The sequence below is a fragment of the Ranitomeya variabilis genome, chromosome 5 (assembly GCF_051348905.1).
Source record: "Ranitomeya variabilis isolate aRanVar5 chromosome 5, aRanVar5.hap1, whole genome shotgun sequence".
NCBI classification, from domain to species: Eukaryota; Metazoa; Chordata; class Amphibia; order Anura; family Dendrobatidae; genus Ranitomeya; species Ranitomeya variabilis.
The window spans coordinates 339,958,769-339,975,688 of record NC_135236.1 but is presented as its reverse complement, the minus strand read 5'-3'; positions in this window follow the sequence as shown (position 1 = coordinate 339,975,688).

The window sequence follows — 16,920 nt, the reverse complement described above, 5'->3', positions numbered from 1 at the left end:
CGTCCGAGGTCAGAAGCCCCGCTTTGATGCGGGCTCCGGCGGTGAGCCCGCATCAAAGCCGGGACATGTCAGCTGTTTTGTTTTCATGCTATGCCTGCTTCTAGCCTTCCATGGAGGCTATTGAAGCATGGCAAAAGTTAAAAAAAAAGTTTAAAAAATGTGAAAAAAATAAAAAAAATATAAAAGTTTAAATCACCCCCCTTTCGCCCCAATCAAAATAAATCAATAAAAAAAATCAAACCTACACATATTTGGTATCGCCGAGTTCAGAATCGCCCGATCTATCAATAAAAAAAAGCATTAACCTGATCGCTAAACAGCGTAGCGAGAAAAAAATTCGAAATGCCAGAATTATGTTTTTTTGGTCGCCGCGACATTGCATTAAAATGCAATAACGGTCGATCAAAAGAACATATCTGCACCAAAATGCTATCATTAAAAACGCCAGCTTGGCACGCAAAAAATAAGCCCTCAACCGACCCCAGATCATGAAAAATAAAGACGCTACGAGTATCAGAAAATGGCGCAATTTTTTTATTTTTTTTTTTTTAGCAAAGTTTGGAATTTTTTTTCACCACTTAGGTAAAAAATAACCTAGTCATGTTAGGTGACTATGAACTCGTAGTGACCTGGAGAATCATAATGGCAGGTCAGTTTTAGCATTTAGTGAACCTAGCAAAAAAGCCAACCAAAAAACAAGTGTGGGACTGCACTTTTTTTGCAATTTCACTGCACTTGGAATTTTTTTCCTGTTTTCTAGTACACGACATGCTAAAACCAATGATGTCGTTCAAATTGACAGAAAAATAAAAAAGTTAAGGCTCTGGGAAGGAGGGGAGTGAAAAACGAACACGGAAAAACGAAAAATCCCAAGGTCATGAAGGGGTTAATAAATACCGTCATTCAAAAAATATTAAATTTTTATTGAATCAATCACATGATAAAATAGGAAAAGAGGGACTTGGAACTCAAAATAGTGGAGTTTGCTGCCTGGTAAATGGCATGACCAAAACCTAAAGCTCATAGTAATTATATGGGAGCCCAATCTCTGAGACCATAAGGGATTTTATGCAAAGTGCTATAATAGATGAGCATAATTTACAACACCTTTAAAAAATAAATAGTATATAAACCATAGCATAGAAGTAATTGTCCTGCAGAGACAAAGATGCACTCCGGAATGTATTAACTTTACTGCCACATTCGTATCTCAAGTCTATAAAAAGTGCATACTAGTCTGTGCAAGGCAATGCAAACCACCCAGCCTCTCTCTTATTAGAGCCCAAACCAAATTATAGAGTTGCAGGATCACCAACAAAGATGCTTAGATATAATCACGCACAATGGCATAATGTTCAAGGAAGGTCATGACATCATTACCTGGATCCTGGCAGCGTGACAAAGTTGTAAATGAGTCCCATCCCTCTATCCCGATGCACACGTTTCGCCCTGCTTCTTCGGGGGGCGTGACACGCACGGCGAAACTAGTCTGAACTAGCGCATACCAAAAAACTCACATAGCAAATAAAGAAAGAGGTTGCACTAAATTGCACTAAGGAAAGTCAATGTGAAATACATGAAGTGTGAATAGCATAATGGCTTTTGAAATTTACGATCCATGAGATTACCTTGACGCTGGTGGATGGTCTCACAATTTTTGGCCAAATCTTGTGCTAAGCATTTCATGTGTTTTTTTCGTAAATTTCAAAAGCCATTATGCTATTCACACTTCATGTATTTCACATTGACTTTCCTTAGTGCAATTTAGTGCAACCTTTTTATTTGCTTGAGACAGTGGGACTGCCCCTTCAAATCGGGACAGTGCTGCTGAATCTGGGACTGCTTGGAGCTATACAATTTGTGAACTAAATTAGAATGTCATATATCAATTGTCTTCAAATACACTGGAAATTAAATCAACATGATTTAGTATTACTTTTTTTATTTTGAAATGCTGTATAGCGTTTAAGGCAGAAGCTGGGAAAAAGAAGACTAGTCACCTTGGCTGGTGCCCACTTGCTATTTCCTGCCCCATTTAGCTAGTTTGACAAGTCTTTTCCTATACACACTTCTAACAGGTTTCTTTTAAAATAATTCAGATATGATGATGACCTATCTGATCTTTTCTCTATTCCTACACTAAAAGTGGAGAAAAAAATAAGTTTCTGCACATTCTCCTATGTGCCTGTCCGTGAAAATTTGAGTGTGGCTCTTTTTTTCATGCAACCATGAACTTGCAATGGCGGTTTATGCCAACCCTCGAATCAAAATCAGACATGTTCCCACGGTTTTCAGTGGGCCGCTCAGTACGTGAAAAATGACAAACATATGAAAAGTCCCATAGGCTATCACAGCACTCGTAAATGAAAATGTGACATCTGAATGAAGCCTCAGTCAGTGAAAAACAGACATCTCATGGATAGCATCCAAGTTCTGTACGATTTTTTCATTGACCAACAGACTTTCATTGCCGAGTTTGATTCGAAACTTGGATCAATAACAGACGTCTCCACGATTTTGCAGTGACCACTTGGTCCACATAAAAAAATTCACAGACATGTGAAAAGCCTTATACACTGTCATAGGTACAAGTGCTCTTTGTAAAAAAAAATGGATAGCATTTGTAGGTAAAAAAAACACATCCTTGTGTATTCTAACATCCTTGCAACATGATTTGTAACATGGACCAGTTATCTCTTATGTGTCATCTGTTTGCCTCCATTTTGCATCTGTGTTGCATTAATTTTTTTATTCAATTTTTCCAAGAAACAGTAAGACAGGCTGAACTTTTATCCATTGACTCTTAACACTAGATCAGTGAAAAACAAATGAAACACGAATGGAACAATGATGTAAAAACCATGCCTTTAGGTTTTTCATCTATATTTAAAAAATCTCTATTTATGTTAATGGCTAAGTCTGATACCCAGAATGGATAATTATAGGATATGCACTGAGTCTCACAAATCCCGTTTTTTTAATTGATATATGTATGGGTCAGTGAAACTATGGGTTTGTTTAAAAAGACAAACAGACAAAATTGCTGTCCACCCAGTCAGCATAGGGCATTAACATTAATTACAATTTGCCAATGAAGGCGACTAATCCCTAACTAAAGACAGACAAAAAATAACTTTAATAAACTATTTAAACAATAAGATTAAAAGATATGACAGTCAGTGTGTATCAGGGGACACCGGGATATAGCTTACCTACTGCTCTCTAATATTGTTGTCAATAACACAGACTGACTGAAGTGTGACGCCCGGGAGACCGAGGTACCCAGCACCAGATCAATGAGGTCCGTCTCTTGAGGGGGATGTCACCAGTGGCTTGACCCGGTGCTGTGGCCTCAGGCGATGCACAATGTTAGGGATATCATGAAGGAACAGACACTTACTTGATCAGCAGCAGGTCCTCTCAGCTGTGGTGACCCCGATCCTGGATCGATGGCTATTGTCCAAATGAAAGACTGAGGCGCTGAAACGTTTAACCAGTTTACTTTAACAAAAAGGGATTTGCAACCAATACTGTCACCGGAGTCTGTTTAAGAACTCTGAATTACTTTGACCCTGTCAGGATTTGCACCTCTTATTATGCGCAGTTTCTGTATGGCCCTGCTGCTGTATGTGAACTGGCTGCCGACCCAATCTGTCTCTTCTGTGCTCTGGTTCGACGGACAACCCGAGTCCTTTTTTTGTCGGCTTACCCCCTCTGGGAGTACCGCTGAACTCTGTGTCTGTTGCTGCGTCTTACCCTGGTGAAGCTGATATCACCTCACTTCCTTCCGGTTGCTGTATTATATCTAATGAATATAGCCACGGATCCGGTATCCGTCTCTGCGCCTATTCTGGGTAGAGGTTATTGCTACCCGGTTCTCACAATGTCCTTTTTCTCTATTCCTCTTTTCCTACTATGGGTATTACAGGCCTATAATCCATCATAGGGCTGTTAGGAGTTCAGTTATACGACCTCTCACTTTCAGCTCCTCAACCCAACTGCCAATCCTTTTCTCAGACCAGAATAGATCAAGGGAAGTCTCTGGAGCTCCCCCTTCTGGCCAGAGATGGTAGTGCAGTCTTGCTATTTTAATATTTGTATTTGGTGTCAATAACTATTTTTGTGGCAAATACCCCTAGGGGCGCCACATTCCCCCCTAGTTAAGAACAGTACTCCGGGACTGTGGGATGATAACATTTTGAAATAACAATTGATATGTACAGAGTCTTAAAAATGAAAAGTTACAAAAACCACTCAAAGAAACAAAAAAAAAATGGAATTCTGTAAAAAGTCACTTCAAATAGCGTCCATTAATACAGTTCTATCCTTGAAGGTACTAGGAAGCAAAGTTCACAAAGCAGTCTTTCCGGAGCTTTGATTTAGTGTTTCCGGGCTGATAAAAAGTTCAAGAATATGCAAGAAGTTCATACAGGTAAGTCTCTGTAGGTACTGGGCTTAAACGTTACAGAACGATAACAATGACTATAGTCTTATAGTTGGTAATCCGCATACCTGGCCGGTAATTGACCCTGGGTACTACGCTGGGATCTACGTAATAGCGGTGTCTCTTTATGTGGTGTACTACTGTCTACTGCGGATATAGTATCTGCCCTCTCTGCTAAAGATAATTCTACCACTATGGGGTTGGCAAGTCCACCGTGAATGGGATCACTCTGATCAGGAATCTGTTCTTCCTGACCTGGAACCTCTTGTAGTATGGGGTCAGCCTCTTCCTGTCTTGGGACTTCTAATATTGGATTCGGTGTTGGATAAAAGGCCACCAGGGGAACCACTACTGCACCATGGTATGTTAGTAGGGTTTTGGGAAAGTCTCCTATTCAGGTGTGATACATTTCCTCCTCTTTTTCCTTTACTGGTTGAACCTGTATAGGTTGAATAACTTCTGATTCTGGCTGGACAACTTCTGGCTCTTTCAACGTTTCCGGACATAATTTAAGATTGTCTCTTGACACTAGTACAGATGTTAAACCTCCGTTTTTGCTAATGAGACACATTTTAGGATTATCCATTCTTGTTGGTAAAACTGTGTAGGGTACGGCTTCCCATTGATTATCCAGTTTATTGGTTCTATTAAGGCTTGATAGTCTCGTCCTTTAGTACCAATGGCCGCTCTACACCATACCAGCATTTCTGTTTTTGGTGGGATTACAATAGACGTTGGATCACTCACCCTCACAATGCCGATTTCTCCACCTGCAACTTCTATCTGTTGCCTTAACATTAATACTTTTATTTCCCTCCGGAGAACTCTCTGCTGGCAGGATCGGGCAGTTTCAGCAATTTGTTGTAAGACAGAAATAACTTCGGAAAAGCAGTTCTCTAACACATTCATTCCTATCAATACAGTTGGTTCACAGTTCTGTCGGTCAACATCAACGACAATTATACCCTGTTTCTTCAATTCTGCTTTACCAATCTTTATGGTCATCTCCCTGAATCCTAGTTTCGGTACCAACTTACCATTACTGGCCCATATATCTAGTTCAACATCAGAGGGTCCTTTATCAATATCTACCTCAGCCCAGTACCTCTTATAAAGGATATATGGTATAGATGAAATCTGGGAACCTGTATCCAGCAAAGCGTTGAGGGGAATTCCGTCCAGCACGATAGGGATGATAAGTCGTCCTCCAATGTACCTGTCGTGCCAGGGTGTTGGGCCTTGAAAATTCATTCCTGCGAAGCGGCCCGCATTCCCAGGGGATTCCCATTTAAATCACAATTTCGTGCAAAGTGGCCTGGCTGCTGGCAACGGCGGCAAATGGGCTGTCCATCCGGTTGGTAGCGGTCACGGGGTCGTCCTCTCCATGTTGGGTATCTCCGGGACCTCATCCATGGAACATCCTCTCTACGGTTTGCCAACTCCATCTTGGGTTCTCTCATCTCCTGCATGGTTTTAGCCATTGAAGAAACAACATCAGTTAAAGAGTCAAGCTTTTGCTGAAGAGCCTCATTAGTAATGGGCCCCAGGGACTTAGCACTGGCACCGGACGTAGCTGATGTCACTGGCATTCCCCGTTGCTGAAGTGCATCTGCCATGTGTTGTGTGAGATCCTGATCCCGAGGTGCCTCTGCCAGCTGGAGACGTATAGCGCTCTCCTTTAATTGGGCAAATGTCAATTCAGGGTTCTTAAAAACAAGCATGCTCACATGCCCCCGGTGAGAAGGGGTGTAGAGTCCCTCAATAAATTGATCTCTTAGCAGTTTATTGGCTCCTGTGTTAAAAATGGGTTCAGCCAGTGTAAGTGATTTAAGGGCTTCCTGCAGGTTTAAGGCAAAATCTCTCACGCCCTCATTAGCTTTTTGTTTGCAATTAAAGAATCATACTTTAGCTTTGCTGCTGGTAGTGGTTTCAAATGTAGCTTTTAATCCAGCAAATATGCGTTCAACAGTACCTTTTAGATCAGTTGCCCAGGCCGTGACTTCTCGCTTAGCATGGCCACTTAACTGCATCATCAGGAGACTAACACGCTGAGCTTCACCCACGGGGAACATATCAAAATGAGCCAGCATCTTTTCCCTGAAACCGTCAAGGGTATTAGGTTCACCTTCATACATTGGAAGCCACGGGCCACCCGGGGTATATGGCATCAACACCGGCATGATGGGCGCCACTCCTTGCACTGCTGCGCTGCCAGGCTCTCTATCGACACTCTGTCTTTCAGCTGCATTAGCGTCGCCGGGTGCTGCGGCGTCTCCGTGCTGCGACATACTGTACCCCCTTAGTTAATCCAGACCCCTCCGGTCCCAGCTTCCATCTAGATAATGTAGATTCGTTCCTCTGTGCAGCAGGATGACAATGACACGGCCCCTGCTGCCTCTAACTGCCGCACGCTCTGCGATGGTGGATTTTGAAGTTTTTCAGTTAGACTGGGGCTTGGGTAATGACGTAGCTCGATTAACAGTTTTGTGCCTAACGGTTATGAGATGATTACATCAGGGGATGGCGGCCATTTTTACCCCATTATAACCAATGGAGAAAAGTCACTTTCAATAGTTTTCAATGGGGAACGGGATTTTCTTTAACAAAGTCAATTTCCAAGATTTTTCATCCAAATTTTCACAGTTTCAGACTCCAATTACGGCACACAATACCTGGTGTACGGGCTGGCCCAATCCTGTTCGTGACGCCAGTTGTGACGCCCGGGAGACCGAGGTACCCAGCACCAGATCAATGAGGTCCGTCTCTTGAGGGGGATGTCACCAGTGGCTTGACCCGGTGCTGTGGCCTCAGGCGATGCACAATGTAAGGGATATCATGAAGGAACAGACACTTACTTGATCAGCAGCAGGTCCTCTCAGCTGTGATTGTCCAAATGAAAGACTGAGGCGCTGAAACGTTTAACCAGTTTACTTTAACAAAAAGGGATTTGCAACCAATACTGTCACCGGAGTCTGTTTAAGAACTCTGAATTACTTTGACCCTGTCAGGATTTGCACCTCTTATTATGCGCAGTTTCTGTATGGCCCTGCTGCTGTATGTGAACTGGCTGCTGACCCAATCTGTCTCTTCTGTGCTCTGGTTCGACGGACAACCCGAGTCCTTTTTTTGTTGGCTTACCCCCTCTGGGAGTACCGCTGAACTCTGTGTCTGTTGCTGCGTCTTACCCTGGTGAAGCTGATATCACCTCACTTCCTTCCGGTTGCTGTATTATATCTAATGAATATAGCCACGGATCCGGTATCCGTCTCTGCGCCTATTCTGGGTAGAGGTTATTGCTACCCGGTTCTCCCAATGTCCTTTTTCTCTATTCCTCTTTTCCTACTATGGGTATTACAGGCCTATAATCCGTCATAGGGCTGTTAGGAGTTCAGTTATACGACCTCTCACTTTCAGCTCCTCAACCCAACTGCCAATCCTTTTCTCAGACCAGAATAGATCAAGGGGAGTCTCTGGAGCTCCCCCTTCTGGCCAGAGATGGTAGTGCAGTCTTGCTATTTTAATATTTGTATTTGGTGTCAATAACTATTTTTGTGGCAAATACCCCTAGGGGCGCCACAGAAGCTAATAAAATTTAAAGCCTCCCCAAGCCTCTGTCTCCTGATGATGCCAGATTCCAGGTGAAACATGTTGGGGAGGCTTTAGGTTTTATTAGCTTCAGTCAGTCTGTGTTATTGGCAACAATATTAGAGACACCCCCTGATGAAGCTGCGGGTGAAACTTGAGTAGGCGTCATTGGACGAGTACACATTTGCTCTTTCCCCATCTGGACACACCATTTAGGTGTAAATATCACTTACTTTCATTATTTTACCAAATCTATGGATAGCCATAGCACTAAGCTCTTGTTGTGAATTCTGCTCTTGGGCTCCCTCCGGTGGTTATAAGTGGTAGTGCTGCTGTCTTTGGATCGCAGCATTCATCAGGTGTGTCCACTTTTTGCAATTCGGACTGGGCTATTTAGTCTTGCTTGACCCTTTGGTTAGTGCCAGTTGTCCATTGTTTCCTGGAGGATTCACTTCCCTGCCTGGTCTCTCTTGCTTGCTGTTCATTTCTACAACGATAAGTGCTGGCTTTGTTTTCTGCAGTCCACATGCTGTGGGCCTGATCGTTCTAGTTATTTTCCATGTTTTGTCTTGTCTAGCTTGGTCTGTATAAGGATTTGTTTAGCCAAGCTGGTATCTCTGGAGATGCAGATATACCCTCCATGCCTTTAGTTAGATGTGGAGTTTTTGTATTTTCTGTGGTGGATATTTTCTAGTGTTTTAATACTGACCGCATAGTACTCTGTCCTATCCTTTCTATTTAGCTAGAAGTGGCCTCCTTTGCTAAATTCTGATTTCAGTCTGCATATGTTATTTCCCTCTCTTCTCACAGTCAATATTTGTGGGGGGCTGTCTATCCTTTGGGGGATTTTCTCTGAGGCAAGATAGTTTTCCCTTTTCTATCTCTAGGGGTAATTAGTCCTCCGGCTGTGTCGAGATGTCTAGTGTCATGAATCCCAATGGCTAGGGATAGCACAGGACAAGCAAAGTACAAATATATTACGGACGAGCTCTAGGGTGATGGAACCTGGGCTGACCGCTGCCCTACGCCTGACAAACGCAACTAGAGATAGCCAGGGAGCGTGCCTACGTTGGTTCTAGACGCCACGCACCAGCCTAAGAGCTAACTAGCACTGCAGAGAAAATAAAGACCTCACTTGCCTCCAGCGGAATGAACCCCAAAAGATAAAGTTGCCCCCCACATGTATTGACGGTGAAATGAGAGGAAGGCACACACATAGAGATGATATATATAGTTTTAGCAAATTGAGGCCCGCTGTAAACTAGAAAGCAGAACGATACAAAAGGGGACTGAGCGGTCAGCAAAAAACCCTAATCAAAAAAACCATCCTGAGATTACAAGAACCCATGTGCCAACTCATGGCACATGGGGAGAACCTCAGTCCACTAGAGCTGCCAGCTAGCATAGAGACATAATAAGCAAGCTGGACAAAAAACCAAACAACAGAAAATCAGCACTTAGCTTATCCTGAAAGATCTGGGAGCAGGTAGGCAGGAACCAAACAGAGCACATCTGAATACATTGATAGCCGGCAAGGGAAATGACAGAAAGGCCAGGTAAAATAGGAAACACCCAGCCACTGATGGACAGGTGGAAACCAAAGGCCGCAACCCACCAAAGTCACCCAGTACCAGCAGTAACCACCAGAGGGAGCCCACAAACAGAATCCACAACAGTACCCCCCCCTTGAGGAGGGGTCACCGAACCCTCACGAGAACCCCCAGGGCGATCAGGGTGAGCTCTACGGAAGGCGCGGACCAAATCAGTCGCATGAACATCGGAGGCGACCACCCAGGAATTATCCTCCTGACCATAACCCTTCCACTTAACCAAATACTGGAGTTTGCGTCTGAAAACACGAGAATCCAAGATCTTCTCAACAACATACTCCAATTCTCCCTCCACCAGCACCGGAGCAGGAGGCACAACCGAAGGAACAACGGGCACCTCATACCTCCGCAACAACGACCGATGGAACACATTATGAATAGCAAACGATGCTGGGAGATCCAAACGAAAAGATACAGGGTTAAGAATCTCCGAGATCCTATAAGGACCGATGAACCGAGGCTTGAACTTAGGAGAAGAGACCTTCATAGGGACAAAACGAGAAGACAACCACAACAAATCCCCAACAAGAAGTCGGGGACCCACGCGGCGACGGCGATTAGCAAACTGCTGAGTCTTCTCCTGAGATAACTTCAAATTGTCCACCACCTGATTCCAAATCTGATGTAGCCTGTCCACCACCACGTCCACTCCAGGACAATCCGAAGGCTCCACCTGACCAGAGGAAAAACGAGGATGAAACCCCGAATTACAAAAAAAAGGAGAGACCAACGTGGCCGAACTAGCCCGATTATTAAGAGCAAATTCGGCCAGTGGCAAAAAAGCAACCCAGTCATCTTGATCAGCAGAAACAAAACACCTCAAATAAGTTTCCAAGGTCTGATTAGTTCGCTCCGTCTGGCCATTCGTCTGAGGATGGAATGCAGACGAGAAAGACAAATCAATGCCCATCTTGGCACAAAACGTCCGCCAAAATCTAGACACAAACTGGGATCCCCTGTCAGAAACGATATTCTCCGGAATCCCATGCAAACGAACCACGTTCTGAAAAAATAAAGGGACCAACTCAGAGGAGGAAGGCAACTTAGGCAAGGGCACCAAATGAACCATCTTAGAAAAGCGGTCACACACAACCCAGATAACGGACATTTTCTGTGAAACCGGGAGATCAGAAATAAAATCCATGGAAATGTGCGTCCAAGGCCTCTTCGGGATGGGCAAGGATAACAACAACCCACTGGCCCGAGAACAGCAAGGCTTAGCTCGAGCACACACTTCACAAGACTGCACAAAGGTACGCACATCCCTAGACAAGGAAGGCCACCAAAAAGACCTGGCCACCAAGTCTCTAGTACCAAATATTCCAGGATGACCAGCCAACACAGAAGAATGGACCTCGGAGATGACTCTACTGGTCCAATCATCCGGAGCAAACAGTCTTTCTGGTGGACAACGATCCGATTTATCCACCTGAAACTCCTGCAATGCACGTCGCAAGTCTGGGGATACGGCGGACAATATTACCCCATCCCTAAGGATACCAGTAGGCCCAGAGTCTCCAGGAGAGTCAGGCACAAAACTCCTGGAAAGAGCATCTGCCTTCACATTCTTTGAACCTGGCAGGTATGAAACCACGAAATTGAAACGAGAAAAAAACAACGACCAACGAGCCTGTCTAGGATTCAAACGCCTGGCAGACTCAAGGTAAATGAGATTCTTGTGATCAGTCAAGACCACCACACGATGTTTAGCACCCTCAAGCCAATGACGCCACTCCTCAAATGCCCACTTCATGGCCAAAAGCTCCCGATTACCCACATCATAATTGCGCTCGGCGGGCGAGAATTTTCTAGAGAAGAATGCACATGGCTTCATCACCGAGCCATTAGAACTTCTCTGTGACAAAACCGCCCCCGCTCCAATCTCGGAAGCATCAACCTCAACCTGAAAAGGAAGTGAAACATCTGGTTGACACAACACAGGAGCAGAAGAAAACCGGCGCTTAAGTTCCTGAAAGGCCTCCACGGCCGCAGGAGACCAATCAGCAACATCAGCACCCTTTTTAGTCAAATCAGTCAAAGGTTTAACAATACTGGAAAAATTAGCAATGAACCGACGATAAAAATTAGCAAACCCCAAGAACTTCTGAAGGCTCTTAACAGATGTAGGTTGTGTCCAGTCACAAATCGCCTGAACCTTGATGGGATCCATCTCAATAGTAGAAGGAGAAAAAATGTACCCCAAAAAAGAAATCTTCTGGACTCCGAAGAGACACTTTGAGCCCTTCACAAACAGAGAATTGGCCCGCAGAACCTGAAACACCTTCCTGACCTGTAGAACATGAGACTCCCAGTCATCAGAAAACACCAAAATATCATCCAAATACACAATCATAAACTTATCCAGATATTCACGGAAAATATTGTGCATAAAGGACTGAAAGACTGACGGAGCATTGGAGAGTCCAAAAGGCATTACCAAATACTCAAAATGGCCCTCAGGCGTATTAAATGCGGTTTTCCACTCATCACCCTGTTTTATCCGCACCAGATTATACGCACCGCGAAGATCTATCTTAGTGAACCACCTAGAGCCCTTAATGCGAGCAAACAAATCAGTCAATAATGGCAATGGATACTGATACTTGACTGTAATCTTATTCAGAAGGCGATAATCTATACAAGGCCTCAGGGAACCATCTTTTTTTGCCACAAAAAAAAAACCTGCTCCCAGAGGGGACGAAGATGGACGAATATGTCCCTTCAGAGGAATAGGAACTTCCAGAGGTTCCAGACTAAAACCGCAGCGTTTAGCAAATGACCAATCCATAAGACTCAGGGCAGCGCCCGAATCCACATAGGCATCGACGGAAATGGAAGACAGTGAAAAAATCAGAGTCACAGACAAAATGAACTTAGGCTGCAGAGTACCAATGGCAAAAGATTTATCAACCCTTTTTGTGCGTTTAGAGCATGCTGATATAACATGAGCTGAATCACCACAATAGAAACACAATCCATTTTTCCGCCTATAATTTTGCCGTTCACTTCTGGACTGAATTCTATCACATTGCATAGTCTCAGGTGCCTGTTCAGAAGACACCGCCAACTGGTGCACGGGTTTGCGCTCCCGTAAACGCCGATCAATCTGAATGGCCATAGCCATAGACTCATTCAGACCTGTAGGCGTAGGGAACCCCACCATAATATCCTTAATGGCCTCAGAAAGACCATTTCTGAAGTTTGCAGCCAGGGCGCACTCATTCCACTGAGTAAGCACCGACCATTTCCGAAACTTCTGACAATATATCTCCGCTTCATCATGCCCCTGAGAGAGGGCTAATAAAGCCTTTTCAGCCTGAATCTCCAGGTTAGGTTCCTCATAGAGCAATCCCAATGCCAGAAAAAACGCATCCACACTGAGCAATGCAGGATCCCCTGGTGCCAATGCAAATGCCCAATTCTGAGGGTCGCCCCGCAGGAAAGATATTACAATCTTGACCTGTTGAGCAGGGTCTCCAGAGGAGCGAGATTTTAAAGAAAGAAACAATTTACAATTGTTCCTGAAATTCAGGAAGGTAGATCTATCTCCAGAAAAGAACTCTGGAATAGGAATTCTAGGTTCAGACATGGGAGTGTGAACAACAAAATCCTGTATGTTTTGAACTTTTGCCGCGAGATTACTCAGGCTGGAAGCCAAACTCTGGACATCCATGTTAAATAGCTAAGATCAGAGCCATTCAAGGGTTAAGAGGAGGTAAGAAGCAGCTAGACAGCAATTAAGGGCTAGGCAGCAAAACTCTGAAGGGGAAAAAAAAAAATAAAATTTCCCTTAAACACTTCTCTTTCTCCTGCTTCAGCCCAAACAATTAACACTTTGTGGGCCGGCTATACTGTCATGAATCCCAATGGCTAGGGATAGCACAGGACAAGCAAAGTACAAATATATTACGGACGAGCTCTAGGGTGATGGAACCTGGGCTGACCGCTGCCCTACGCCTGACAAACGCAACTAGAGATAGCCAGGGAGCGTGCCTACGTTGGTTCTAGACGCCACGCACCAGCCTAAGAGCTAACTAGCACTGCAGAGAAAATAAAGACCTCACTTGCCTCCAGCGGAATGAACCCCAAAAGATAAAGTTGCCCCCCACATGTATTGACGGTGAAATGAGAGGAAGGCACACACATAGAGATTATATATATAGTTTTAGCAAATTGAGGCCCGCTGTAAACTAGAAAGCAGAACGATACAAAAGGGGACTGAGCGGTCAGCAAAAAACCCTAATCAAAAAAACCATCCTGAGATTACAAGAACCCATGTGCCAACTCATGGCACATGGGGAGAACCTCAGTCCACTAGAGCTGCCAGCTAGCATAGAGACATAATAAGCAAGCTGGACAAAAAACCAAACAACTGAAAATCAGCACTTAGCTTATCCTGAAAGATCTGGGAGCAGGTAGGCAGGAACCAAACAGAGCACATCTGAATACATTGATAGCCGGCAAGGGAAATGACAGAAAGGCCAGGTAAAATAGGAAACACCCAGCCACTGATGGACAGGTGGAAACCAAAGGCCGCAACCCACCAAAGTCACCCAGTACCAGCAGTAACCACCAGAGGGAGCCCACAAACAGAATCCACAACAGTCTAGGGAGTGATAGGTACATTCCACGGCTACTTCTAGTTGCGGTGTTAAGTTCAGGGTCTGCGGTCAGTACAGGTACCACCTTCTCCACAGTACGTCTCATGCTGCTCCTAGGCCACCAGTTCATAACAGCTCTTAGACTAGAGGTGGTCACTGCATGTTCTAAACTTTTTTGTCTTTTCAAGTTTATACATTTTTACACTTTGTGTGTGTACTGGTACCATTTGTAATAATACTATTTTTTTCTGTATGTATGTTTTTCATATTTTTAAATTATATATTAACCCCTTTCTGACATTAGACGTACTATCCTGTCGAGGTGGGGTGGGCCCATATGACCACCGACTGGATAGTACGTCATATGCGATCGGCCGCGCTCACGGGGGAGCGCGGCCAGGTGTCAGCTTACTATCGCAGCTGACATCCGGCACTATGTGCCAGGAGCAGTCACGGACCGCCCCCAGCACATTAACCCCCGGCACACTGCGATCAAACATGATCGCAGTGTTCCGGTGGTATAGGGAAGCATCGTGCAGGGAGGGGGCTCCCTGCGTGCTTCCCTGAGACCCCCGGAGCAACACGATGTGATCGCATTGCTCCGAGGATCCCTTACCTCCTCCTCGCTGCAGCAGGCCTGGATCCAAAATGGCCGCTGCATCCGGGTCCTGCAGGGAGGTGGCTTACCAGCACCTGCTCAGAGCAGGCGCCGGGAAGCCTGGAGCTGTGCACGTCAGATCGCTGATCTGACACAGTGCACAGCAAAGTGTCAGATCAGCAATCTTACACTATAACATGATGCCCCCTCCTGGGGCAATGTTATAGTGTAAAAAAAAAAAATATTCACATGTGTAGAAAAAAATTTAAAAAAAATCCCCCCCCAAAAAAAAAAAATATATATATATTGTTCCTATAAATACATTTCTTTATCTAAATAAAAAAAACAATAAAAGTACACATATTTAGTAACAACCCGACCTATAAAACTGTCCCACTAGTTAACCCCTTCAGTGAACACCGTGAAAAAAAAAAACGAGGTAAAAAACAACGCTTTATTATCATATCGCCTGTTCTGCCCATCTTAATGTGCAGAAAGTTAATTATCATGTTATTCAAGTTGTGGCCACTGGAGGTCATCAGTTGCCTATTTTTCATGTTGTTTACCAACTTTTCCCTCAGAAGAGCAATGTCTTCTGGGTGAGTTATGCCCTCATTCTTCTTGTGGAAGACAAGCTTCAGTAGCCATTTTTCCTCAGGTCTGAAGAGAGGCACACGTGCTCCTGTCTCACTTACTTTCCTACCCCTGTCCTAACGGATCTCGGTATGTTTATAAAGGGTTAAATGCATCTTATGTTTGTGTTAGTATTTGAGCCTTATGCAGCTCCTATAGTCTGATATAGTTAGGCAGATTGTGCTCGGCAGCTTGCAGTTAGGTTAATGTTTACTCTGCATGTAGATAGAGGCATCTTTGTATAGAATAGGGCAGTGCTGTTAGAATTACTGTGCAATGCACTCTGTATAATTCTTGCTGTAATGTCCCAGTTATTTATGTGATTGCACCCTGTATGTGCATATACTGATATGCTGTTATTCTTTACAGTTTTTCACCAGTCATCCACTATGATTATTCACTGAACATCCACTTTGTACATCAACATCATTCACTATTCGATCATCTACTATGAATACTATCCACCATTGTTGTTCAACGTTATAGTTTATGTTATCATCACTAGTGTTGGGCATTCCGATACCGCAAGTATCGGGTATCGGCCGATCTCAATTCCAGCCAATTCTGCGTTGAAAAAGTAAAACAGTGCTCCTTCCTTTCTGAGCTCTCCCGTGTGCCCAAACAGGGGTTTACCCCAACATATGGGGTATCAGCGTACTCAGGACACATTGGACAACAACTTTTGGGGTCCAATTTTCCCAGTTACCCTTGGGAAAGTACAAAACTGGGGGCTAAAAAATAATTTTTGTGGAAAAAAAAGATTTTTTATTTTCACGGCTCTGCGTTATAAACCGTAGTGAAACACTTGGGGGTTCAAAGTTCTCACAACACATCTAGATAAGTTCCTTGGGGGGGTCTAGTTTCCAATATGGGGTCACTTGTGGGGGGTTTCTCCTGTTTAGGTACATTAGGGGCTCTGCAAACACAATGTGACACCTGCATACCAATCCATCTAAGTCTGCATTCCAAATGATGCTCATTCCCTTCCGTGCTCTGCCATGCGCTCAAACGGTGGTTCCCCCCCACATATGGGGTATCAGCGTACTCAGGACAAATTGGACAACAACTTTTGGGGTACAATTTCAACTGTTACCCTTGGAAAAATACAAAACTGGGGGCTAAAAAATACTAAAATAATTTTTGTGGAAAAAAAAATTATTCTCACGGTTCTGCGTTATAAACTGTAGTGAAACACTTGGGGGTTCAAAGCTCTCACAACACATCTAGATGAGTTCCTTAAGGGGTCTACTTTCCAAAATGGTGTCACTTGTGGGGGGTTTCAATGTTTAGGCACATCAGTGGCTCTCCAAACGCAACATGGTGTCCCATCTCAATTCCTCTCAATTTTGCATTGAAAAGTCAAACGGCGCTCCTTCCCTTCCGAGCTCTCCCATGCGCCCAAAACAGTGGTTTACCCCCACATATGTGATATCAGCATACTCAGGACAA